This window comes from Panthera pardus, unplaced genomic scaffold (genome assembly GCF_024362965.1).
Source record: "Panthera pardus isolate Hobbes unplaced genomic scaffold, ASM2436296v1 HiC_scaffold_13, whole genome shotgun sequence".
Classification (NCBI taxonomy): Eukaryota; Metazoa; Chordata; class Mammalia; order Carnivora; family Felidae; genus Panthera; species Panthera pardus.
This window is the reverse complement of record NW_026526688.1, coordinates 44,326,138-44,351,152: the sequence shown is the minus strand read 5'-3', so window position 1 is coordinate 44,351,152 and position 25,015 is coordinate 44,326,138.

Sequence of the window (25,015 nt, the reverse complement as noted above, 5' to 3'; positions counted from 1 at the left end):
ATTCTTGCTTCTTTATTTTTCAGCCATAGGTATTATTTTCAGACTTCCTTCTATGGACACTAAGGCTTTAGCCCTCTTTCACTTCCTTCCCTCAACCACATACAGATCTTCTTTTGTCCCTTAATCCTGTCAATACCATAATTTTATCCAAAATATTTATATTATAACTCTGTTAACACTGAGCTATATTATCATGACTATGTTAGCCCTGAGCTGAGCCATGCAGTACGTTATGATTAATTTTCCTTATCTGCACAAATTTTTGTTTTCCTAGGAGTTTATGATTGTCTTTCTTTTTCATTTGCTTAGTGTTCTCTATTCATGCTACTAATTCAACCCCAGTTATGTAAACCCTCTCTCAATATGTCCAAACATTAAGTGGTCTATCAAATTTATTTTCCTGAGGAAATCTTTTCTGAAACATTCTGCTCTGCTCCAATCTAGATTCGTTGATTTCTACATTTATTACACAGCTATTATCCTGTTATCTCCTTTCATTGCCATCTTAGGAATTTTCATCTTTGGAGGGGGAGTTTATTTCTTGTCATCTATGCTTTCCTCTTTCTTAGTTTGCTTCCTTACTTTTGGTAGAACACATCTCCAGTATCTTCTTGAGAAAGGGTATTTAAGAGATACTTTAAAAATATTTCTTTGTACATCTAAAAATGGCTTTTTATCTACCCTTACATTGATTTTTACTTTGGCTGAGTGTGGAGCTGTATGGTAGAAATAATTTTTTCTTTAGAATTTTGAGGGTATTGCTTCATTATCTTCTAGATTCCATTTTTGCTTTTGAGAAGTTTATCCATTCTGATTCCTTAAACAAATTTTTTTTTAAGTTCATTTATTTTGAGAGAGACAGAGACAACGTGAGCAGGGGAGGGGCAGAGAGAGAGGGTCTAAGAGAGAATCTTAAGCAGATTCCCCACTGTTAGCACAGAGCCCAGAGGTGGGCTCGAACCCACGAAACTGGGAGATCATGACCTGAGCTGAAACCGAGAGACGGATGCTTAACTGAACGAGCCCCCTAGACTCCCCACCATTCTGATTCTTGATGCTGTGTATGTGACTGTTTTCCCCTCCCTCTGGAAGCTTCTAGGAGTTTTTCTTTATCCTTAATGTTTTAAAATTTCATTATGATGTGCCTTGCCCATGGGTCTATTGTCATGCTTTATGCTGTGTGTTAGGTGGACCCTTTCAGTTTGCACACTTGTATCTTTCAGCTCTAGGGATTTCTTGAATGATTTCTTTTGTTGACCTCCTTCCCTCAGTTTCCCCCAAATTCTGTTTCTAGAAGTCCTATTATTTGAAGGTTGGGCTTTCTGGACTGTTCTTTAAATCTCTGATCCTTCTCTACTACTTTACAACTTTGAATTTTTTTATCTATTTTATGGGAAAAAGTACTGTATCTCCAAACATAGCCAATAACCTTTATCAGTCAGGATTACAGAAACTAGTCTGGGGACTACAGGTAGAAAGGGAATTCACATAGGAATTGGGTGCTAAAAAAACTTAGGCAGGAACATCAGGAAATGTGCCTAATTTTCAGATTTACCACTGTAGCTGTGGCCTCAAGAGTAAGGAAATTGCTGGGGCGCCTGGGTGGCTCGGTCGGTTAAGCGTCCAACTTCGGCTCAGGTCATGCTCTCACGGTCCGTGAGTTCGAGCCCCACGTCAGGCTCTGTGCTGACAGCTCAGAGCCTGGAGCCTGTTTCAGATTCTGTGTCTCCCTCTCTCTCTGTCCCTCCCCTGTTCATGCTCTGTCTCTCTCTGTCTCAAAAATAAATAAACGTTAAAAAAAAAATTAAAAAAAAAAAAAAGAGTAAGGAAATTGCTGTTACCACCCAGATGTCAGGGAACTGCAGGAAATTTCTGCTGGTATCGTTCTTGTCTTGCAGCCCTGGGACAAGTGTGATGACTGGCAGGGGAATGCAGTCCAGCCAGACTCTGCACAAATTATGTCTGACCAAGCCTGAGCACCTGCTACCTCAGCTGGAGGAAGAAAATGACTTTTGGCTTTCTGTCTCTTCTCTCTCTCAAAAATAAACAAACATTTTAAAAAAAGAGAGGGGGGTGGCGCCTGAGTGGCTCAGTAGGTCAAGCGCCTGACTTTGGCTCAGGTCATGATCTCAAGGTTTGTGAGTTGGAGCCCCGCTTCAGGCTCTGTGCTGACAGCTCAGAGCCTGGAGCCTGCTTCGGATTCTGTGTCTCCCTCTCTCTCTGCCCCTCCCCACTTGCACTCTGTCTCTCCCTCTGTCTCTCAAAAATAGATAAACATTAAAAAAAAATTTAAAAAAGAAAAGAAAATGACTTTAGGCTTTAATCTGCCTTCTGAAACTTTGGTACCAGAATTTAGAAGGGGGTAGTAAGAATACTGACAGAAACAAACAAAAGAAATAAAAATAAACCATATGACCATTTTGTCCACTCTATTTCTTATAGATCTCCCTTAGAGTCTTTCAGTCTATTTCATGTCTTAACTTGTCTTTTATTATTCTTCCCTCTCTGTCTCTTTGTACTGCATTTTGGATGATTTTCTATTTTTTTCTTTTTTTCTTTTCATCTTAATGTTTATTTAGTTTTGAGACAGAGACAGAGTGTGAACAGGGGAGGGTCAGAGAGAGAGGGAGACACAGAATCCGAAACAGGCTCCAGGCTCTGAGCTGTCAGCACGGAGCCTGACATGGGGCTTGAACCCACGAACTGTGAGATCATGACCTGAGCCAAAGTCAGACACTTAACCGACTCAGCCACCCAGGCGCCCCTGGATGATTTTCTTTATTATCTTCCAATTCATCATTTTTTTTCTCTTTGACTATACTCAATCTTGAGTTTAGCCCGAATATTGATGCTTTAAAAAAATTCAATGGCTATTTTTTTGTATCTAAGATTTCCAATTGGTTCCCTTTTTTCCCCTAATTGGTTCTTTTCTATGATCACTTGTTCTTGTTCCATTTCTACCAGTTTTCATCTAATACTTCTTGCTTATTTTTCATAAGCTTCATTTTTTAAAATGTGTTTCAGAATTTTGGTAGATCCATTTTGAAAGGCAGCTTTTGCCCCTCTCAATTTGTTTTTTGTCCTTTTTTTCCCTCTCCTCCTTCTGAATGTGCAGTTTGTAGTTTTGTACTTGCCTCCGCCAAATCTCCCAAGCTCCCCTCCCAGAACAAAACCTTATGTGTCGTTCCATGGCTCCTGCTTCTTCTGTGCTAGAATAATGCCAATGCAGATGTGGAGCTATTGGGCAGCTACTTGGCTTGGTTCCTCGTTGCAAGACGGTCCTCTATTCCCGTCCCCTTACCTCATCCTACCCTGGCCCAGGGGATCTGGAAAGAGGAGCCCCAGTAGCTGACTGGTGGCCCCACTCTTAATCAGCCTGTTTTCATACACAGGAAAGCCATAATCAGGCCCTTGGTTTCAAGCCATGGATCTGACTCTGGTCCCCTGTCTCCCAGGAAAACATTTTTACAAGTAAACTTTTTAATTGGAGTATAACGTACATTACAGAAAAGCACACTAATCACAAGTGAGCAGCTGGAGACATTTTCACAAGTGAAGGCTCCTGTATAGCAAGGACCCAGATCGAGAAAGAGAACATCACCAGTCACTAGAAGTCCCCCTGGTGCTCTTGCCAGTCACTACCCTTTCAATGGTAACTATACTCCTGACTTTCATAACAAGAGAGGGGTGCCTGGGTGGCTCAGTTGGTAAAGTGTCCGACTTCCGCTCAGGTCATGATCTCCCTGTTTGTGGGTTCGGGCTCCGCAATGGGCTCTGTGCTGAGGCTCTGTGCTGACTGCTCAGAGCCTGGAGCCTGCTCTGGATTCTGTGTCTCTCTCTATCTCTGCCCCTCCCATGCTCATGCTCTGCTTGTCTCTGTCTCTCAATAATAAATAAATGTTTAAAAAAACTAAAACACACACACACACACACACACACAACAACAACAACAAGAGAACTCTTAGTCTCCGGTACCCCACAGGAGCCTGGCTTGTGGCTACCACTGAGACCCAGAGCCCAGCAACGCCCTCAGTCATGGCTCCATGCGGTGACTTCTGTCTCTGTTGGGCTTCTAATTCACAGCAATAGTTGTCTTGTGTTTTGAGCCCAGCTTTGTGTGTTGGGTTATTTTCAAAAATGTTTTATTCATTACGGCTTTGTGGCTAGAGGAGAGAATTCAACACTCCATTTTTTAAAAATGGAGATATAATTGACATACATTACATTAGTTTCAGGTATACAACATAATGATTCAATATTTGTATATGTTGTGAAATGGTCATGATGATAAACTTAGTTAACATTTATCACCACACATAGTTACAAATATTTTCTTCTTGTGATAAGAACTTTTAAGATTTACTCCCTCAGCAACTTTCAAATAGACAATACAATATTATTTTTTACATAATGTTTTCTAAGTTTATTTTATTAAAAATTTTTTAAATTTATTTTTTAATGTTTATTTTTGAGAGACAGAGAGAGACAGAGCATGAGGGGGGAAGGGGCAGAGAGAGAGGGAGACACAGAATTTGAAGCAGGCACGAGGCTCTGAGCTGTCAGCACAGAGCCTGACGCGGGGCTCGAACTCACAGACCGTGAGATCATGACCTGAGCCGAAGTCAGATGCCTAACTGACTGAGCCACCCAAGCACCCCATCTAAGTTTACTTATTTTTGAGAGAGACAGAGACAGCATGAGCAGGGGAAGAACAGAGAGAGGGAGAGAGAGAATCCCAAATAGGCCCCACACTGTCAGCACAGAACCTGATTTGGGACTTGAACTCACAAAACCATGAGATCATGACCTGAGCTGAAACCAAGAGTCAGACACTTAACTGACTGAGCCACCCAGATGCCCCGACAATACAGTATTATTAACTATAGTCACCATGCTGTACATTCCACTCCCAGTACTTGTCTTGTAACTGGAATTTTGTACCTTCTGACCTCCTTCCCCTATTTTTCCTACCCCTCCCTCTGGCAGCCACCAATCTGTTGTCTGTATCTGTGAGTCTGGTTTTTTTCAGAATCCACATGTAGGTGAAATCATACAGTATTTGTCTTTCTCCACGTAATTTACTGCAGTTAATAGACTGCCCTCAGGGTCCACCCATGTTGTCACAAATGGCAGGATTTCCTTCTTTTTTATAGCTGAATATATTCCATTGAATATACACCATAACTTCTTTATCCATTCACCCATGGATGGACGCTTAGTTGTTCCCATATCTTGGCTGTTGTAAATAACGCCGTGACGAATATGGGGGTGCAGGTATTTTTTCAATTTAGTGTTTTCCTTTCCTTCAGATAAGTACCCAGAGGTGGAGCTGCTGGATTGTAGGGTAGTTCTCTTTTGAGGAACCTCTATCCTGTTTTCCAAGTGGCTGCACTAACTGCACTATTCCATTTTGACTGGAAACCCAGCAGGACCTGTTTAGGGAACTCTCACTACTGGCTGGAGACCAGAGAAATGGTAGTAGACCAGCTGGGTTGAGTGGATGGGGGGCTTTGCATGCTTACTCACGAACCCAGACTTTGTCCTCTAAGTAGCTGATGATGGAAAACCGCATGCAGGCAAGTGAAATGATGTAGTTTATTTATTTATTTATTTATTTATTTATTTATTTAGAGTGGGGGGGGGGGCGGGCAGAGAGAGAAGGAGACAGAAAAGCCCAAGCAGGCTCCGCTCTGTCAGTGCGGAGCACCATGTGGGGCTCGAACCCATGAACCGGGAGATCATGAACTGAACTGAAATCAAGAGTCTAACGCTTAACCGACTGAGCCACCCAGATGCCCCCAACACACATGCAGTTTAGAAATACTTCTCTGGCTACACTAGAGAGGATGGGATGAGGAAGAGCCACACAAAGCCAGGGTTACCAGATAAGAGGGAATTCTGATAATGTGGATGAGACATGTCCAAGGCCCCGTGAAAGCCATAGTAGCGAAGGTGGGGAGACTGTAAAGATATGGTTGGGGTATAAATAGGAGATGGTGAATTGGATGGATGTCAAAGGTGATTTTTAGTTTCTGGAAAACAGGTGGAAGGTGGTGCAATTTGTTGAGCTTATGGAATGCAAGGGAAGGAGCAGGTTTGTAGGAATTCACTTTATTTCACAATTTTGTTAGTGGCTGGCTCTGCGTGTCTTCTCCCAAGGTTTTGGTCCTATAGATCACCCGACAGACAAGTGTTTTTGAGTCCCTGCTGATGAGTGCTGATGAGGAACCTGAGGAGATAGGGATGGCTAGGGTTGAGTTAGTGGATGGGGCTACCTTCAGGCTGGGGCTCTTTAGAAGAGGCATTCTTCGGGGTTCCAGGCAATGTCAGTCCATAGGTTGGCATCTCCTGCTCAGAGGGGGTACCGGTGCCCAGATTCTCCCAAAACTTGGGCCTCTTTGAGGAAACTAGGGGGTGGGAAGCAGAGAGAGCCAAGTGTATGGGAAATAAATAGAGACACATAGAGAAAGACAGACCCGGGCAGGAAATTCCTGTCTTTCCTTTCTTCTAGTTAGTCAGAATTCAGTTCTGTACTGCCTGACTAGAAACTTTGGCTCTTAAACGTCCTTTATTACCTGGAATCCAGCCTCCTACTGTCGATGTCCCCCACAGAGAGATCCACAGGAGGGGTGGATAATTGGATAAGTCAGTGGCTGGATACAAATGAGTCTGGGAGTTAGGAGGGTAAGTGTTGCCTTTTCCACGACCCTGCAGAAGATGTTTGGGAGGTCTACAATGTCTTCCCGCTCCTGCCCGTTCTCTGTCTCTCTCCCTCCTTACCCTCAACGTCTCCCTGAACTTCTAGTCCCCATCAGCTTTCCCGTTAGCCAGCCTGGCTGTGGCAGTCCTTCCCCTGCCCAGACTGTTATCTGACTTTCTGGCAGTCTGAGAAGGTTCCAGAAGCATGTCACTGGAGTCTGGAATTTCCGGAAGAGTCAGCTGAGACTCTGGAAGTTTACCCTGTGGAGGGCCAAGGCACAGAAGGCTGAGTGGGGAATAAGCTGGGACATATCCTTTATCTCTCTAGGCCCCATGCTAAGCTCTTATGGAGACAGATGTCGTAGTCTTGTTCATACTCTTATTCTCATTATTTGTTTTATTTATTTATTTATTTATTTTTTTTTTAATTTTTAACGTTTTTTTTATTTATTTTTGAGACAGAGAGAGACAGCATGAGCAGGGGAGGGGCAGAGAGAGAGGGAGACACAGAATCTGAAGCCCCCTCCAGGCTCTGAGCTGTCAGCACAGAGCCCGACGCGGGGCTCGAACTCACGGAGTGTGAGATCATGACCTGAGCTGAAGTCGGACGCTTAACCGACTGAGCCACCCAGGCGCCCCTCTCATTATTTGTTTTAGACAGCCACAGAATAGTAGGATGTTAGGAACTGTGAAATCATAATCCAACTCTTGCATTCCATACATGAGGCTCAGGGAGGTTCAATCACTTGCTCAAGGTCAAACCAGGAACATTTCACTTTGCTCTCCCCCTCCCCACCTTTGGGTCTCAAAGGGCTCAGGGTCAACATAGTGAGCTCTGTAGCAGCTTGCCTTTTGCCGGTGGAGATGTTGACAACCTTTGTGGGGAGGGCTGAGAGCTCTTTGGTCCCACGAGGACAGCGGTATAAGATCTGAGTTTGAGGGTCTCACCAAAGTCTGGGGCCCTCACATTTCTCTGCAGCCATGAGCACAGGATGGGCTGCTTACATTCAGCGGGTCTCACTCCTGCAGGCCCCTGCACCTGGGATTGGAAGAATGAATAGGGACCTTGTTTGGTAGGAATTTCTTCCCTCTGCTGTTTGCTTTGGGTTTTTTCCCTCTCCATTCCTGGCTGCTAACCCAATATTTGGCTTTCTGTGAGCACTAAATATAATTCTTCATTTAACCCCCAGAATCATGGTTTCCTACCTGCTTCCCACGACCGGATCCACAGCCTGGAATGAAAACAGAACCCAAAGGGCATCAGCAACTCCGGGCTGGAGGGGGGTGGGCAGAGGTTCCGGGGAGGGGGAGGAGGAGCAGAGGCAGAGAGAGAGAGGGAGGGAGCCCTCACCCACACTAGACATCTCTCAGACATCCTGAGAAAGAGAGGGACAGGGGGAAGGAGGCAACTCATTGGGCTCTGTCCTGCTCCCTGCAACCAGGGCCCTGATTCTCTTCTCCCTCCCTAGAGGGAGGCCTGGTCCCCACCCTCAGCACCTCAGGGGACCCCAGCATTCTGGGGATTGGGAATAGTGAGGTGGAGTTTCCCACGCCTCTGGGCCAGAGAAGCCCTGCGGGATGGAGGCCCTCTGTGCGTGCTCCCTACCTTCCTGCTCCCCTCACTGTGAACAGTCAAGGCTGCCACACAGCAGGCAAGAGCTAAATCAAACTGGGCAGTGGAAAATTCCCCTCTGGAGCCTCCCGGGAAGAGCTGAAGCAGCTGCTATTGACCTGGGCCTGTTAGGCACCTGGCTTTCAGGTCCCCCACCGGCTAAGCCCCCCAGCTGGGGAGGAGGCGGCTGGGCCGGGGAGGGAGAGTCAGGAGCCCTGCTCCGGCTCCCCGGCACTGGCCCATGTTAATGACGGTTAAAACTCTCCTCTTAAATCAGAGGCGGTTTTCCAGATTTGGGAGCCCGTGGCGGTACATTCCGTCTCCCTCTGGGTAAGCAGGAAAACAGGAGACAGAGCTTCCTAGCACCTGATTTACAGCCTTGGCGGATTTTTGACACACAAATCACTCTGGAGAGTGAGGCTCAATTATGGCTGTGCAGATGCGGCTGCTGCAGGAGTGCTTCCTGCCTGGAAGGGGAGGGCCAGCGCTCCAGTGAGGCCAGGCCGGACCTCAGGGAGTGGGAGCCTCCGCCCTGCCTGAAACACTGCCCACTGACCACTCCCAAGTGTGTCTGGCACCCCAGTGGGCCATGTTGGGGCCTGGAGTTGGCAGAGGATAGGTCAGACAGGGGGCACTTGGTTAAGCAGGCCATTCTGACCTTCCTCTGTCCTCTTGCCCTCTTCCTCACTTGAACTGGATTTCATTTCTTTGTCAGGTGCTGGGCACTGTGGTAGCTGCTGAGAAGGACACAGGACAATAATGATGATAATAATAATAATGCCCTGCTCTTAATGCCATAAGGAAGATGAGACAGGAATGCAAGTGCTGGCAACAAAAGGCAGAATGCAGTTAGTGCCACAAAACGGGTTACGGATAAGGGCCCTGGGGATTCAAAGATCTCTCCCCAGCTGAGTGGGGGGAGAAGGCTTCCCTGGGAGGATGTGGGTTTGTGGGGGGATTTCCTGAGGAACACCTGATCTAGAACTTTCCTCCCTGTTTTCTCTCCACACCCCACCCCCAGCTAAAACTTGCCCAGAGCACCTGTTCCTTTTTACTCTTAGTGAAAGCCAGGTGTCAGGGTCTGCCCTTCTGTCCGGAGCCACTGGGTTTCTTCAAGGCAGACACCGGGCGGGGGTCACCCCTCTACCTGCCCCACTCCCAACACACATGGGCTAAGCTTTCCCTGTAAAGTGAGGAGTGCTTTGGGCATCACTTCAACTCTTACCTCTCGTGAGAGGGTCTTCCTGCAAGACTTCAGTGGATGTGGCTGACCTAACTGACTAGCTTTGGTTGTGGGGAAGGGAGTTTCCTTATCCACTTCCGCTCCCGGAACTGTGTGCGGGCTCTTTGGCCAGGGTGGTCTGCCACTTGGTGCTGGCTTCCCTGCCACTCCGCCCAACCCCACAGACAAAGGGAAGACTCCCCTCTTGCTCTTCATGGGATGTCGTATGGGTGCAGGTTACATCCCTGGCTGATCTGGGTGCTGGGGACACAAAGATAAAGCAGAAGATCTCCCCACCTTTGAGGAAGTCACAGCCCATTAACATTTAGATGTTGCTTTCCAGATGACAAAGCACTAGGACTCCTGGGCTGCATCTGGCTTCCTTCACAGTGCTGGGAGGTGGCTTGGGAAGATGCCATTACTACTCTCCGTGTAGAGGCAGGTGATACAAAGCTGAGGTTCTGGGTGGTTGGCCCACATCTTGCCATTAACTGGGCGGGAGTAGGGAGGTGGGGTTGGGGCTTGCTTTCAAGTGCTAGTCTTACTGCTGTGGTCTTGGGTTGTTTTCTCTCCCATAAAAGACCCACCTCACTGGGTTGTTGTAAAGATCAGATATGTGACATAGCATTTTCTGGTACACAGAAGACATACACCATAAGGTTAGTTTCCCTTTCCCGGGCATAGGAGCACATCGTATGATTATGTGAATCTCCCTGAACATTGACTCAGATGGAAGTTCTTGCTTCCACCTCTTTCCCCTTCCCTTGCTTTGATTCTTTATGAGGCTGAGGGGAGGGAGGAGGGTGCTGCCCACAGGGCAGGAGAGAATTTGGGGCTTTATTAACATGGGAACTGCATCCTTGGTGCAGCCCAGTGGGCAGAGGGATGGGCAAGCTGGTATCCTGCCCCGCCTGCTGGCAGAGGCAGCTTATGGATTTGGTGACAGACTCCTCCGAAGATATGAATGAAGCAATTGTGCACTTGGTGTAGAAAAGATTCCAGATAGAGGAGATGTTTTCAATGGCAATATCCCCGAGATGGAGTATTTCACCGAGTCAGCACACAGAGTTATCGGCATCGGCTTCCCTTTGATGGTCCTCTGAGCACTTGTAAGCCTCCGAAGCTGTTCTTGGCACGGATGGACCATGTCTGAGAGCTTTTATTCTCTTGTTCATTTTAATCACCCCTCCTACGTCCTGGGGGGTGGATTCCTAACTCACATTCTTGGACAATAAAGGCAACTAACGGAATCCCCAGTAGGTGAGGTTCCAAACCAGAAAACTGGTTTCCACATAGCTCCAGGGATGACTCTCCTGGCTCAGCATTGGTTTAAGACATATCTGATGACCAGATTAAAAGAGGTCTCTGAGGATTTGAGGGGGCTTTGTGGGAAGAAGCACCTCCCCTTCCCAACCTGCTTATCAGAGTTTAAGGGGACAGGTGAGGGCTGGCTGATGGCAGAGATGGATTTGCTTGGTGAATACTGGAGTTTTAAAAATCTTCCCCTGCAAGTTGGCAGTGAGAGTGGGAGGCCAGAGTGGTGGAGGGCCCACAGAGGGTGTGTGCCCCAGGCTTATCAAATGTGAAGGGCAGCACATTTGATGCTGATGAGAACACAAAGGGGCAACACTAAGCACGAACCAATCCTGGGGGACAGCCACAGAGCAGAGAATGGGGTGAGGGTGGGGGTGGAGGGTGAGGTTTGGAAATTGGAGGAAGGGACAATGCTGGTCTGAAGACTTCAGGAGGAAATTACCTTCTCTTCCAAAGACTTAGAACTCTCTTCAATCTGGCCTTAGAATTCTTTTGTTGTTGTTGTTAATGTTTATTTATTTTTGAGAGAGCAAAAGCGGGGGCGAGGGGCGGAGAAAGGGGGACAGAGGATCCAAAGTGGGCTCTGCGCTGACAGCAGTGAGCCCAGTATGGTGCTTGAACTCACGAACCACGAACAGCGAGATCACGACCTGAGCCAAAGTCGGACGCTCAACCAACTGAGCCACCCAGGTGCCCCTGGCCTCAGAATTCTTAAGAAAGTACCCTTAAACCTGATTTTCTGGCATTGCCAGAGATAGCCTGGGGATTGCTGTGAGAATGAATAAGCTTGGCAGTGGAGATGACCTTCCCCACCACCGCCCCAAGCCCCATGGCTCTCTAGGTGGCACCATGGCCTGTGGTAGTGTAAGTCAGGCCAGTGCCCTTTCATTGACACCACAGCCAGGCAGGGCACCATGGTGGCCCTTGGGGGGTGGGGAGTGAGTTCAGAAACAGAAACTGTAATTAAATCTTTTTTTACCTACCTTCACCCCCAGCAGGAAGTTATTCTTGGTGCTCAGTGAGGGGGAAGAAGGGGCGGAGTGTGAGCAAAAAAGGTCACTTTTGACCTTGTGGCCTTCCTGGTGATTGGGTGGAGGGGTTTTTAGATTGAAGAAGAGATTCCCTAGAGCATTTTCTGAAAATAACGACCAAGACCTTTGGTTTGACTCTTTCCAGGCTCTATTGCCACTTTGAGGCAGAAGGAAGGCCAGAGCACTGAACATTCATTGGCATTCTCTGGCTACCCCCAGCTCCCTGCTCCTCTCCCCTTGGACATCAGGGTTGAATGTGGACAATACCCTGGAGAGACAAATGTTGTCACACTCCTTGTGTGGGTGGGGGCAGGTGTGGCTGTGGTCGGCCAGGGGCTTGTGTTTTCCAGATTGGTGGCCGTGTTTTGGCCACCGTCTTGGAAACACGCTCCATCCACAGCTCCTCGTCCTCCTCCTCTTCCCCTGCAGTCAGACAAGGGTGGGAACGCCAGGCCAGAGGACGCTGAATGAGAAAGCAGAGGGAGAGGATAGGTGTTTTGCCAGGGCTCCCCTTCCTGTCTCTCCTTCCAGGGGCTGTTGGGAAGAGCCATCCGTTCCTCCTGTGTGTTCTCCACTCCCCCCTGCCCCAGCCCCCCAGCCCTGTCCTCCCCCTGCTTCAAACTGAAGCTGAGGCCAAGGAAGCGTGGCCAAGAGTGCAGCTTGGTCTGGTCTCCTGCGGAAAGATTCTAGCATCTCCTGTTTGACAACAGCCTAAATGGACAAGGAATAGAATGTGGGGTTCGAGCTCTGGGAGCAGGGACTGCAAATGCTTCGCCTTCAAGAAGAAAAATGACTGGCCACTCAGGGAGCTGCTTTCAAATGAAGACTCAGGATCCTCTTCTGCATCAGTGGCTCTTTGGGGCAAAATTCTCTTCCACTGGCATTTCTCTCTCTGTTTCTTTGTCTCTGTCAAATCTCCATCTCATTGGAAGCATCTCTCTTTATTTCCTTCCTCTTGGAGCTCACCCTCTCCCTCCTCCCCACCCCACCTGTGGGGCCAGCTGGAGCTCCAAGCATTTCCCCGCACGTGCATATTCAATTTCCTTTCGGCAAATAAGAGTTAGTCATCCTGACCGTGGCAGCGTGTGCTGACATCACTGGCATGTCCACAGAGATGAATGGATGGGCTGGACAGGGGAGGAGACTTCTGGCAGGGCCCCTATCCTGAATAGCGGCTGGGGCTGTCCAGCCCTGCCCTCACATTCAGGATGCTTCCCCTCCTCACCCTTCACCTCTATCTGCTGCCCGTCCTGCTGCTGTTTTGTCCTCTTTGATGTTGCTCACCCTGTCTTCTTCTCTCCACCCCTTGGCCAGGGGGCCCCCCAGATGCCTGCAACAGCCTGGCCTCGGCTCTGGCAGCCTGCTCCCTTGCTCCTTCACTCCATCCCCAGGCTGAGGCCAGAGTCAGTGTTTTATGCTTCACTGGGGCCATGCCACCCTCTGCTTGGAGGCCTACAAGGACTCCCACCATCTTCATGATGATGTCCAAGGGGCTCTGTGTGGCCTGTCTGCAGGGATTTGGTGTCGGCTACAACTCGTCATCTCTTGCCCCCTCCACCCAGTGGATTCTGCTTTTCCCCATTGGAGTGTGTTCTCAGCGTTGCCTCCAGATCTCTTTCTGCGAGACCCTCCCGCTGCCGGGCAGACCCCTGCCTCCCAGTGTGCGCAGCGTGCGGGTGTGTGCAGGCACCTACACATACACGTACACTCATGCACACACATACTATCTAATGCTTATGTGTGGTTTGCCTCCCTTCAGGGACTACAATTTCCAGGAAGAATTTCCAGATGATCCCCAGCCCTCAGGTACTACCATCCCACCTCATACAAAACACACAGGTTCAGTTTAGGTGTCCCTTGATCTCTCTCTTTTTTGCTGCTATTGGCCACTTTCTCCCTTTTGAAAACTCTCATCTGTGATGCCTTCCATTGTGATTGCCCGCAACCCCCCCCCCCCCAACATCTTTCTATTTTTGGTAAAATGATAATTACCCTGTTGTGGTTTTCTTTTAAGTTTTTGTTTTGTTTTGTTTTAAATTTTAAGTAATCTCTATGCCCAACATGGGGCTTGAACTTACAACTCTGAGATCAAGCTTTACATGCTTTACTGACTGAGCCAGCCAGGCACCCCCACCCTGTTTTTTATTTAAGGAATCTACTCCTCTGTCTATGTGTTCAGTGGAAAATCAGTTCTGTTCTGTGCTCTGAATCTGGGGAAAATGGTTTTGGCATAAGCTGGTCAGAGCCACAGGAGATGGTTCAGGGGTGGGAATGTGACCAAATTGAAGTCAATGAGCTTGGGAAAATGTTGTTGGTAGTTTCTGGGTAAGAAGTTTCCTTGCTCTTCTGGGAGATCTCTGGGTGTGTTGGTCTCTTTCTCCTGCACTTGGAGGAGGCAGTATGAAACCTGAAACCTAGGAGTCTGGGCACTTGGCACTGGAAGAAAGCTAATCCTGCAGAAAGCAGAGCTGACAGACTGAAAAGCTGGATCCTTGAAGCCTGTCGAGCAGCTGAATCATACTGAACCTGAAGCTAGTTTACATGGACATTTAAATCACTTTTATTATTTGGGCCAGTTTGAATTGGCTTTTTTGGTTACATGCAGGAAAGTCCTAATGCATTCACTTTCTTTCTCCCCTGATTTTTCTTCTCACTGGTCACTCCTTTCAATGTTTCCTGGGTCTCTCTCTTCCTTTCCCATGGATGATGTTCCATGGGGGTTTATCCTTGTTGTCATTTACAAACTGGATGATCTCAGTTACTTGTATGACTTCATTTGCCATTGTCTTCCAAACCTGCAACACCTGAGGTCCAGTTAGGACTGTCTAACAGCTTTCCAGGATCTTTTACATGTCCCGCAAATACTTCAAACTCAACAAGTTCAGAACTGAACTATTCATCATATTCCCCACAATCTTGTTCCTTGTCCATATTTCTTACCCTTGTTAACAGCTCAACTATCTCCCTGCTGACCAAGCCGGAAGCTGGGTGTCGTCTTCCTTCTTGGATAGCCCCACATGCACTTAGTCACTGCATCCGGTCCATTCTCCCCGCCTTAAATCTGTCCAATCTGCCCCTTCTGTCCTGTCCTAACCTCCACTGCTGTAGTTCACTGTCCATCAGCTCTCACCAGATACAGGTAGGGTCCTCCTACTCTGGCCACTGTCTAAAATGTAAATCTGGGGCACCTGGGTGGCTAAGTGGGTTAAGCGTCAGACTCTTGGTTTCAGCTCAGGTCATGATCTCATGGTTCGTGAGTTCAAGCCCTCTGTTGGGCTCTGTGCTGACAGAGGAGCTCGGAGCCTGCTTAGGACTGTCCCTCTCTCTATCTCTGTCCCTCTCCCACTCGCACGCACGTGTGCACGCACGCTCTCTCTCTCTCTCAAAATAAATGAATAAACATTTAAAAATAAATAAATAAAATTCATATCTGACCATGCCTGCACTCTGCCCAAGGCAGAGGTGTTCTTTCACTTCTAAGCTCCAGCTCTCAGAACCATTGCTGTTCTAGGCCTTCCCATCTTCTGGAAGGTTCTGGGTCTTCTGGCCCTTTTCCCATGGCTCTTCCCCTATCTTTAGCTCTCACCCTCCTCACTCCCGTTTCACCAAACTCTTCTTCAGGCTTAGGTCTCCACTGGAGTTTGCTGCCCCAGGCTAGCAGGAGACTTCCAGGCTGACGACCCCTTTCTCATCCCTGTCATGTTGCCCAGTTTTGAGTCTGTAAGCTCTTTGGGGACTCAGGCATGAATTCGCAGCCCTTTCTACGGTGCCTCACACACAACAGATGACCTATATCCCAGTGTCTGTCCTTACTCCCATCTCTGGCCATAAGCGAAGGGAGGGTGAATGTGTCTAAAGGGGACCAAGCACTGGGTCTTTAGTAAGTGCTCAGTAGGTGTCCAGCCAAGCCAGTCAATGAACAAATGAATGAGTGAGTGAGCTAGGGGCTTGGGCCTTGGAGCTTAGCCCCAGAAGCCTGCTACCTGCAGCACTGTCCTTGCTGTAGCAAGGGGACAACAGCCCCATGCAGCCCTGAGAGGAGCTTCTTCCACAACTTCTCCTCCTAAGGGCTTCCTGAGGCTGAATTATCCTCCAAAGCTTGGGTCATCGCAGGAGACGATTCCAGGTTGGAGCAGGAGGGAGAAGGGTGGGGGACCCTGGAGGTCAGCTGGCTGAAGGGTGGCAGCAGCAGGTGTGAAGAGGAACCCAGAGGCAGTAACCTCACCCCCAGGTCTATGAGGGAATTCTCGGGGCAGTTAAGACCTCTCTCTGATCCCAAGAATTCCCAGGAGAATCTTTTTTGCTGCTTTTGGGGCAGATGCAGAGAAACTTCCAGGCTACTAGGAAGCATGAGGCAGGCGAGCAGAGGCATGTGCTTAAGAGTCTCTGTCAGCTTTGGGGGCATGTGAGTGGCTCAGTCGGTCAAGCATCTGACTCTTGATTTCGGCTCAGGTCATGATCTCATGGTTTGTGAGTTTGAGCCCCACATAGATAGGGCTCTGCACTGAGCATGATGCCCACTTGGGATTCTCTCTCTCTGCCTTTCCCCTGCTTGTGCATGCTCTCTCTCAAAATAAATAAATGAAAAAAAAAAAAAAAAAGAGTCTCTGGCTGCTTTTTGCTGCTCTCCCTCCTCCCCCAACCACATTCAAGTTCCTCTGCCCTCATTCTGCCAGGCCCAGCTCTGGCCACCTCCCTCCTGAGGCCTTCCTGGACCGCCAGCACGTGATCCGGGCTTCTGGGGGAGGGCGGCTCCATTCTGCTTTTAGGCAGGTCCTGAGGCCCAGCACTTGAATCCACAAGCCTACAGATTCAGAGTGGGAAGGCAGGTATGGGGAGCCTGCCGCTGATCAGCTGATGCCAGGGCAGCTGCAGCTGGCAAGAGGGCACAGGTTCTGAACTAGGAGTTCTGAATCCTGATGACAACCACTGATAATAACAACCACATGCTGGGAACTCACTATGATGCCTAATCCTCTTTCCAGCAGGCCTTCTTAATGAGGTCTCCTGTTCTGTGGAGCAGGCTGGGATTTCCAGTGAGAGCCTGAGGGCCCCTCCCTCCAGGCCCTCCTCTCCCCCACCTGCCCCTTTCTGCAGTAGGAGGGATCTGGGAGACAGCACAGCACCCTCCCCCCCATCCATGCCCTTACCCACTGTGAAATTGGGTTTGTTCCCTCCTTTAGGGGGGGCTTTGCTTTTCCAGTGCACTGGCAGGAAGGGGGATTCAGGGCCCAGGACGGTGTTTAGGACCAGCAGAGCTCAGCAAGCCACAGTTCAGAAGCTGCTTGGAGCAGGTCTGTCTGCTCTGTAGTCTCAGGACAGAGCCTTGGTGACCACACAGGGCCGCTCCCCTCAGAGGCAGTGGCGGCTGTTTTCCTGCCCGGGGCCTATCCTCGGGAGCACCCTGCCTTCCTCCTCCCCTCTCTCCTCCTGCCTTTACCAGGCTCCAAGCACCACCTTTTATGTCCCTGGAAGAAAGCTCACAGAATGACCATTTCTAGGGATATTTGCATTTTATTGGCGCTTCTCAAGCTCTTTAAGAAATGATATTGGTCGAATCTGACCGGTTGTTTTGAAGGAGACGAAAAGACAAGAAGGGCTCTCTCTTTCCTCCCTCCTTCCCTTCCTTCCCACTTTCCTTTCTTCCTTCCTTTGTCTTTCCATCCCTCCGTCCTTCCTTCCAGGGCTTACTTTGGGCTAGGCCCTGAGCTTGCCATGGGGATGCAAAGAGGTCTAAGACCTGGCTCTTGCCTTAAAGAAGCCCTCACTCTCACTCCATGCCAGACCCCTTGCTTTAATAAAGGGCTGGTTTTCCCAGAGGAGGAGTGGGGCTTCTGCTGGAAATGAGGTTGGCAGGGATTTCTCTGTTTTTTTAGTTGGGTTCTGAGCCTTACATGGGCTCCCCCTGGGGTAGACTCATTGCTGGCAAACCAGGTCCTAGTCCCCGTTTGCTGTGGCTGAAGGCACCCAGCTGGCACCAGTAGTTTCCTTAGAGTTGGCTTTGTTATGGCTTGGATGACTGGATAGGGTTTGTAGCTGGATGCCTAGGCCAGGCCTGGTGGATGGACAGAAACGTGTAAATGTGGGGATGAACTACCATCACACTCACTCTGCACACCCAGAGCTGGGGGTGAGGGTGGGGGGGACACTTTTGGACATCCTCCCAGGGACATAGTGACACTTAGCTCTCAGCTCAGTGCTTTCTGGCTTTGGTGACATGGAAAAGGCCAGCAGGCTCCAGCAGTTTCCCTGAGCTGTTGTGGGCTGTGGCATCTTGTGTTCTGTAGCCTGAGTGGGGCCAGTGAAGCTAGTCTTTTCTCAGGGCCAGCCCTGCCAGCCCTTACAGCCCCCTGCTATCCCTACCCCATCGAGAGCCTGTTTTGTTCTGTATCTTGTTCCTGAAGAATTTTGCTCGCCATTGAGCCACAGGACCACCTAATTGCAGGGCCCAACACACAACGAAAACACAGAGCCTGTCATTAAAAAATTATTAAGAATCTCAAGATGGCAATAGCAGAGCATTAAGCCAGGTGTGGGGCCCTTCTAAGTGCCAGAAAGCCAGCCTGGGCTGTCCAGTATTTCTTCTCAAAGGGACACTTTTGGGCCATCTCAGAAAACAACTCTAAATGAGAAGGTTCAGGCCCTGGTGACAGGTGACAGGGGAGTTAGTCCTGTCTGATACTCCCTAACTGCACCATGGGGACCAGGGACGAAAGGTAGTTTCCTTGGCTTTTCCTGTCTCCTGTGTTGTGAGTTTGCATGTCAGGGGGACTGGGAAGGAGGGGGTGATGTGTATGTGCAGGGGGGCACGCGTGTGGGGGCAATCTAAAGAAGGAATGGCCGTGTATACTTGGGGTTTGGTTTTCTGTTAACCTCTGCCCAACCCCGTTCCTTGGGAGGAGGGACGTGGCCCTAGGTGCAGTTCCTGTTGTGCGGGTGACCTGCTGCTCCACGTACAGTCTCCTGCTTCCCTCCCCACCCCCCAGGCTGAGGTAGAGCCTCCTCACACACGCAGCTGCTGGGTAGGCAAGACAAATACTGCAGAGTGCCTGGGCGCTCGTGCTGAGAGCAGAGATGGAGGTTTAATGGGCTTGTTACCAGGCACCTGCTGTGCCGCACGTCCCTCTCCCAAGAAGACAGGACATAGAGATAAATTACCTGGCAGAGCTGCCTTCCTGGTGGGAAGAGAAATACCTCGGAGCAGGAAGATGAATTTACAGAACAGGCAGGTCATAGGGTACAGGCAAAGAGTCAGTGGCCCCGATCTAGGGGGAGAAAAGCATTACTCTCAACCATCCAAGACAGCAGTTAATCCAGATATATCTGCTGCAGGTCTCCTGGGCTGCCAGTGTGGGGGTGGGTGCGGGGGGGTGGGGTCGATACGGAAAAGTGTCCGTTATGTTCCTGCCTCCAATGATTTCACAGTCTAGTTGAAGACACAACACTGACGCCACCTCTTTGAGGACCAGGGTTGGGGGCTGGACATCTGGCAGGTCCTGGCACGTGGACGGTGCAGGAGAAAGGCTGGCTGTCTGAATGAATGAAATTGAAAAAATGGGGCAAACTGTAGCAAGGACAATAAGACATTCTCCAGAATTCAGATAATAAGAATTTGGAAAGAGGTAAGATGACTTCTACTTGGTTGAAGATGGGGAGCTGCCAGAAGAGCTGGGATTAGAGCTGCAGCTTTTTGTTTTTTAAGGTTTATTTATTTTGAGAGAGACAGAGACAGCATGAGCAGGGAGGGGTAGAGAGAGAGTGAGAGAGAGAGAGAATCCCAGGCAGGCTCCGCACTGCCAGCACAGAGCCCGATGTAGGGCTCGAACTCACGAAGTCGTGAGATCATGACCTGAGCCGAAACCAAGAGTCGGATGCTTAACTGAGCCACCCAAACACCCCTTGGAGCTGCATCTTGATGATTCAGATTGTTGGGGCTGGAAAGAGTGGGGGTGTTCGGCAGTGTGGGGTAGAGATTGAGAGTGGGAGTGTTGGAATTAGGATGACATGGTTTCCAATGCTGGCTCACCTTGGAACAGCTGTGTGGCTTTGGGAAAATCACTTAACCTTTTGCTGAGTCACCAGAACACATTTTGGACCATCACCAAGTGGAATTGTAGTCTTAACGGGCCCTGACTGAAATGCAATTCTCTTTAGATTTGTCCATGATGCCTGTCCGCTCCACCTCTGCCCAAGGCCACCAAGTCCTCCCTGGAGCTCAGCCTGTCACTTCACTTTTCTGAGCTTCATTCTTCCATATGCAAGATGGGGAGAAATAGGACTTACCTCATAGAATGGCTGTGTAAGGGTTGCTTAAAATACCCCCAAAAGCACTTAGCAGGATGCTTGGCGTAAAATAGTTGCTTAAGAAATGGTGGCATCAGATTAACTACGAAGACACCAAGCAGGAAGGCACAACATGTGTGAGTGAGAGGCAATAACTTCTGTGTCACTAGACAAAAATGGGGTTTATTTGGGGGATATAAGGCTTTACATTTTATGATGGGGCTAGACTACGTAAGGGTTTGAAGGCCGGGTTCAGAAAATGAGCTTTTATTGGAGAAGATGACAAAAATTAAGTGGCCTTTTGGAATCTTGGAAGTCATTCTCACGTTGGTGCTCACAAACCATGCTCTCTCTGTGTGTACCATAACACTGTGCTCTAATTGTTCTCACACATTTGAATTTTGTCTAAATATGAAAATAACATGAAGTCTTCGGACTGTATCAGCAAAGAGGTCATTAGAAATTGAAAGGGGAAACCCTTGGAATCTTGAACTTTAAAAAATAGCTATTAGAGGGCACCTGGGTGGCTCAGTCAGTTGAGCACTGGACTTCTTTGGCTCAGGTCGTGATCTCCTGGTTTGTGAGTTCAAGCCCCACACCGGGCTCAGTGTTGCTGGTGCAGAGCCTGTTGGGGATTCTCTCTGTCTCTCTCTCTGCCTCTCCCCTGCTATCTCTCTCTCAAAAATAAATAAATAAACTTAAAAAAAAATCCATAGTTTTGCAGATTTGAAGAAAAAAATCTTTGTTCCCTTTTGGTGGGCTTGAAAGGGGACAAATATTAGTAAATGCCTTGAAATAGTTGATTTGAGGGTAAACAGTGTGACAAAGAACAACTGTAGAAGAGATGTTTCAAGGGCTGGCATAATTTATTTCAATATCAATTATAAAAAAGTTATGTTCACTATAAGTTACTTTTAAAGATTGTTTCCATCCATCTGACAAATTATGATGAAAGCATTTAGCTTTAGTTTGCACTTAAAATTTGCACACGTTACAAGGATCATATATGTTCCTCCTCCCTCAATCTGCCTCAGGCTCCCCGGAGCCCCTGTGAAGTAGAGGTTGAATGGGTTCTGGACAGTGGCCCTGTCTGCCAGCAATACATGTCAAGAGGGCAGGATTCCACAGGGAAGTAAGGAGGTTTATGTGAAATGGGGTCACTTCCATCTTTACCAGTCCTTGTCTTGGCCATGTATCAAGTATTTAATTGGGACCTTAGTACATGCCCCCACAGAGCTAACGCGATAAAGCTGAAGGAAAAACAGGGTCCCTGCTCTCAAGAAGCCAGTGACTGTTTCCTTCTAGGACATCGGCAAGAGCTGGTAGTATTAGAGTGGTGATTCACCTAGCAGGGTGTTGCCCAACCCATACATTAAGGGATCAAGGGGAGGGAATGGTGGAGGGAGCAAGGATGTCTATCCTGGAGGTGATGAAGATAGGGAGGTGCATCTTCCCTGCCTGAGAGGCAGTTGCTGTGATTTCTGAGGTGACGATGTGGTCCCCCAAGAATGAGAATGTCTGAGATAAGGGGCGCCTGAGTGGCTCAGTCGTTTAAGCATCTGACTCTTGATTTCAGCTCAGGTCATGATCTCATAGTTCATGAGATCGAGCCCCAAGTGGGGCTCTGTGCTGAGAGGGTGGAGTCTGCTTGGGTTCTTTCTCTTCCTGTCTCTCTGCCCCTCCTACTCTCTCAAAGTAAATAAATAAACTTAAAAAAAAAGAGAGAGATTGAATATCTGAAGTAAAGTGTGGGGCAGCACCATGTGGTGGCTAACCAAAAGCAAGACCAACTTGGGTTTGGATCTTGGCTCTGCTGTTTACTAACTGTGTAGCTTTGGGCAAGTTACTCAATCTTTTTTCTTTTTTCTTTTTTTTTTTTAATTTTAACTAGGCTCCACACCCAATGTGGAGCTTGAACTCAAGACCTTGAGATTAAGAGTCTCATGCTCTACCAACTGAGCCAGCCAGGCACCTTGCAAGTTACTTAATCTTTAAACTCAAGTTTCTTCACTTGTTGAGAAAAAAAAAAAAGTAATGATCATGTGAAATCATATAAGTAAAGCACTATGCACAAAGTGAGATTTCTTTAATGGCTTTTTCTGCTCGGTATGATCATATCCATTTTACAGAAAGGGAAACTGAAGCTTAGGGGAAAAAATGAGGTCTAACTCCAGAGCTTAAGCTCTTGCTTCCATATCAGCCTCCCTCCCAGCCTCCTCATCACACCTACCCTGACTCATCCAGCCCTCCTGACTGTCCAGTCTACCCTTCTGCCCTCTGTATGTGATCACACGCAGTCTTGCCTCATTCCCCCTCCTTCACGTTTTATGTGAAAGACAAGACTGAACTCCAATGTCCTTGACCGGGACAAAATTACATGCCTAGAGAGAAGAGTTAGGAGGAGTGGGAAGGGAGAGGTGACTCAGGAATGGCAGCTTCTGAAAAGCAGAGGAACAATGGCGTCTCTGGGATTGAAGGTTTGGGAGAAATGGGGCGGCAGTCTGGAGAACCAGTCTGAAGAGCCTTCTGTTAGAGAAAGGAAATTAGGCGCTTTGTTGAACCCTGGGCCGAGGGATTCAGGCCAAGGGCTGAGGGCACAGAGAGGGGGCCTACTCAACTGACCAATGGACAGTTGGAGGTTCTGAAGTGGGGACAAGGCCAGAGTGTCGTGATGTCATGTCCCTATCATTAAGGGACCCCAAACTCTAGAGTTACATGAGATATTTGTGTGCGGAATGAGGTGTCAAGAATTTATTATTTTTACTTTTTAAACTTGTAAGGATGTAATTTCCAACCCTGATTTTTTTTGTCTTAAATGAGAACCTCTGTAGCAAAACAATATAGAAATGTGTTGCCTGTTCAAGGATCCATATATTATTTTCATTAAAGGAAGAGTGTTCAAGAAGTTTGCAAACACCTGCTCTGAAACTGGCCTGCCTGTACTGGTGCTGACAACTCCCTGCTGGAGCAGTTGTGCGGAAGGGAAAGATCACAGTGTGGGGAAGGAGGCCCTTCCACACCGGCAGCCAAGGGGGTGGGGGTGGGGGAGGCTGCTTGAGCCCTTGGTTTGGCTGCAGGAGGGTTGGCTGTCTCCAGGAAGGCGCAGGCAGGTGTGGGCATGGGGTTGATGGCGGCTTAGTGTGGAGCTTGACTTCATTCCTTTCACCTGTGGCATTGTGAGCCTCAGTTTCCTCTTTATTATTTTATTTAAAAAATTTTTTTTAACGTTTATTTATTATTGAGAGACAGAGAGAGAGACAGAGTATGAGCAGGGGAGGGGCAGAGAGAGGAGGAGACACAGAATCCGAAATAGGCTCCAGGCTCTGAGCTGTCAGCACAGAGCCCGATGCGGGGCTCCAACTCACAAACTGGGAGATCATGACCTGAGTTGAAGTCGGACTCTGAACTGACTGAGCCACCCAGGCGCCCCCTCTGTTTCCTCTTTAAATGGAGTTAACAGTAACATGCATGAAGCAACTGACACATGGTCTGAATGAGAGTGGATACTCCATAAGCACTTGTTCTCCTCCCTTTTTGAGGGTTCTCTGAGGCCAGTGTCTTTTTTTTAATGTATTTATTTATTTATTTTGAAAGCGAGTGAGCGAGAGAGAGAGCGAGCGTATGTGTGCTTGCACGTGCACGAGCAGGAGGGGGACCGAGAAAGGAGAGAGAGAGAATCCCAAGCAGGCTCCATGCTGTCAGCTCAGAACTGTGAGATCACGGCCTGAGCCGAAATCAAGAGTCAGATGCTTGACTGAAGAAGCCCCCAAGGCCCCCGAGGCCAATGTCTTTATATGGCAAAACTCTCCTGCCTCCTGATATGCTTGGAAGCCAGTGGATAGTTATTCAAACTGCAAAGCTGCCAGAGTCCTCCTCTGCCAGCTCCTGCTTTCTGACAAGGCCCACCTGGCTAACTTCTGTCTGGGCAGGTGAGACGGCAGGTGGCCAACGGGGTAAGTTATTTTTAGCGTTCTGCATGGGATGACGTATGTGACTTTCAAGGCCACGTAACCTGCATGGGCGCTTATCAGACATGTGCACACAAATGGAGGGTGCAGTGAAGAAGAAATTTCAATAGGATAGGATAGTGCCAGGAAAGGGGTCACCTTCTGTACTAGGCACAGCACGAGTCACGCCCAGCTGGACGTGCTGGCTGAGGTGCCAGCCTGTGGGAGTTCACTCTTGAAGGTGCTGCCTTTGCGCGCAGCTCTGGAGTTTGCACGCACCCTTGTTCCCTATACGTTTTGTCCTTAGGTCCTGGTGAATCCCTACCAATCTTCCCATAGCTTGTCCACGCGGGCTGCCATAGCGCCTCTGTTACAGCCGTTCACAAGCACTGTTGTTTACACACTATTGTCACACACTGTGACAATCCTCTGCCTCTTAGACCAACCAAGACCTTGCCGAGGCTGGTGCCCTGCTTGATTCTTGTTTGCAGCTCCCAGACGTAGGACAGCATTTGGCACTTGGTGGGTGTTTGCTGAATGAATGAATTATATGCATTTGTCAGGTTTGTGACATTTTCCCTTTCTCTTGATTCCCACAAAAAACTATTCTATGTTTTTACATTAATTTTTTTAAATGAAAATGAATTCATATTGCTTTTGAGAGTTTCACAGTCACCCGCTGGAGCCGTTGGGGATCTAGGGAATCCAAACTATAAGGATGAGAACCCTTGAGTTAGAAAATGCTCGTCTCCATGTTACCAGCTGTCAGCAGGATGGAGGTAACCCAAGTAACACAGTGAAGGAACACAGAGGCCAGGTGGCTGTGTGCCTGGGGCTGACCTACTCCTGACAGAAGTTCCTGCCCTGGGTCACTGGTGGGCTGGCTGGGCCAGGCTTGCACAAAAGA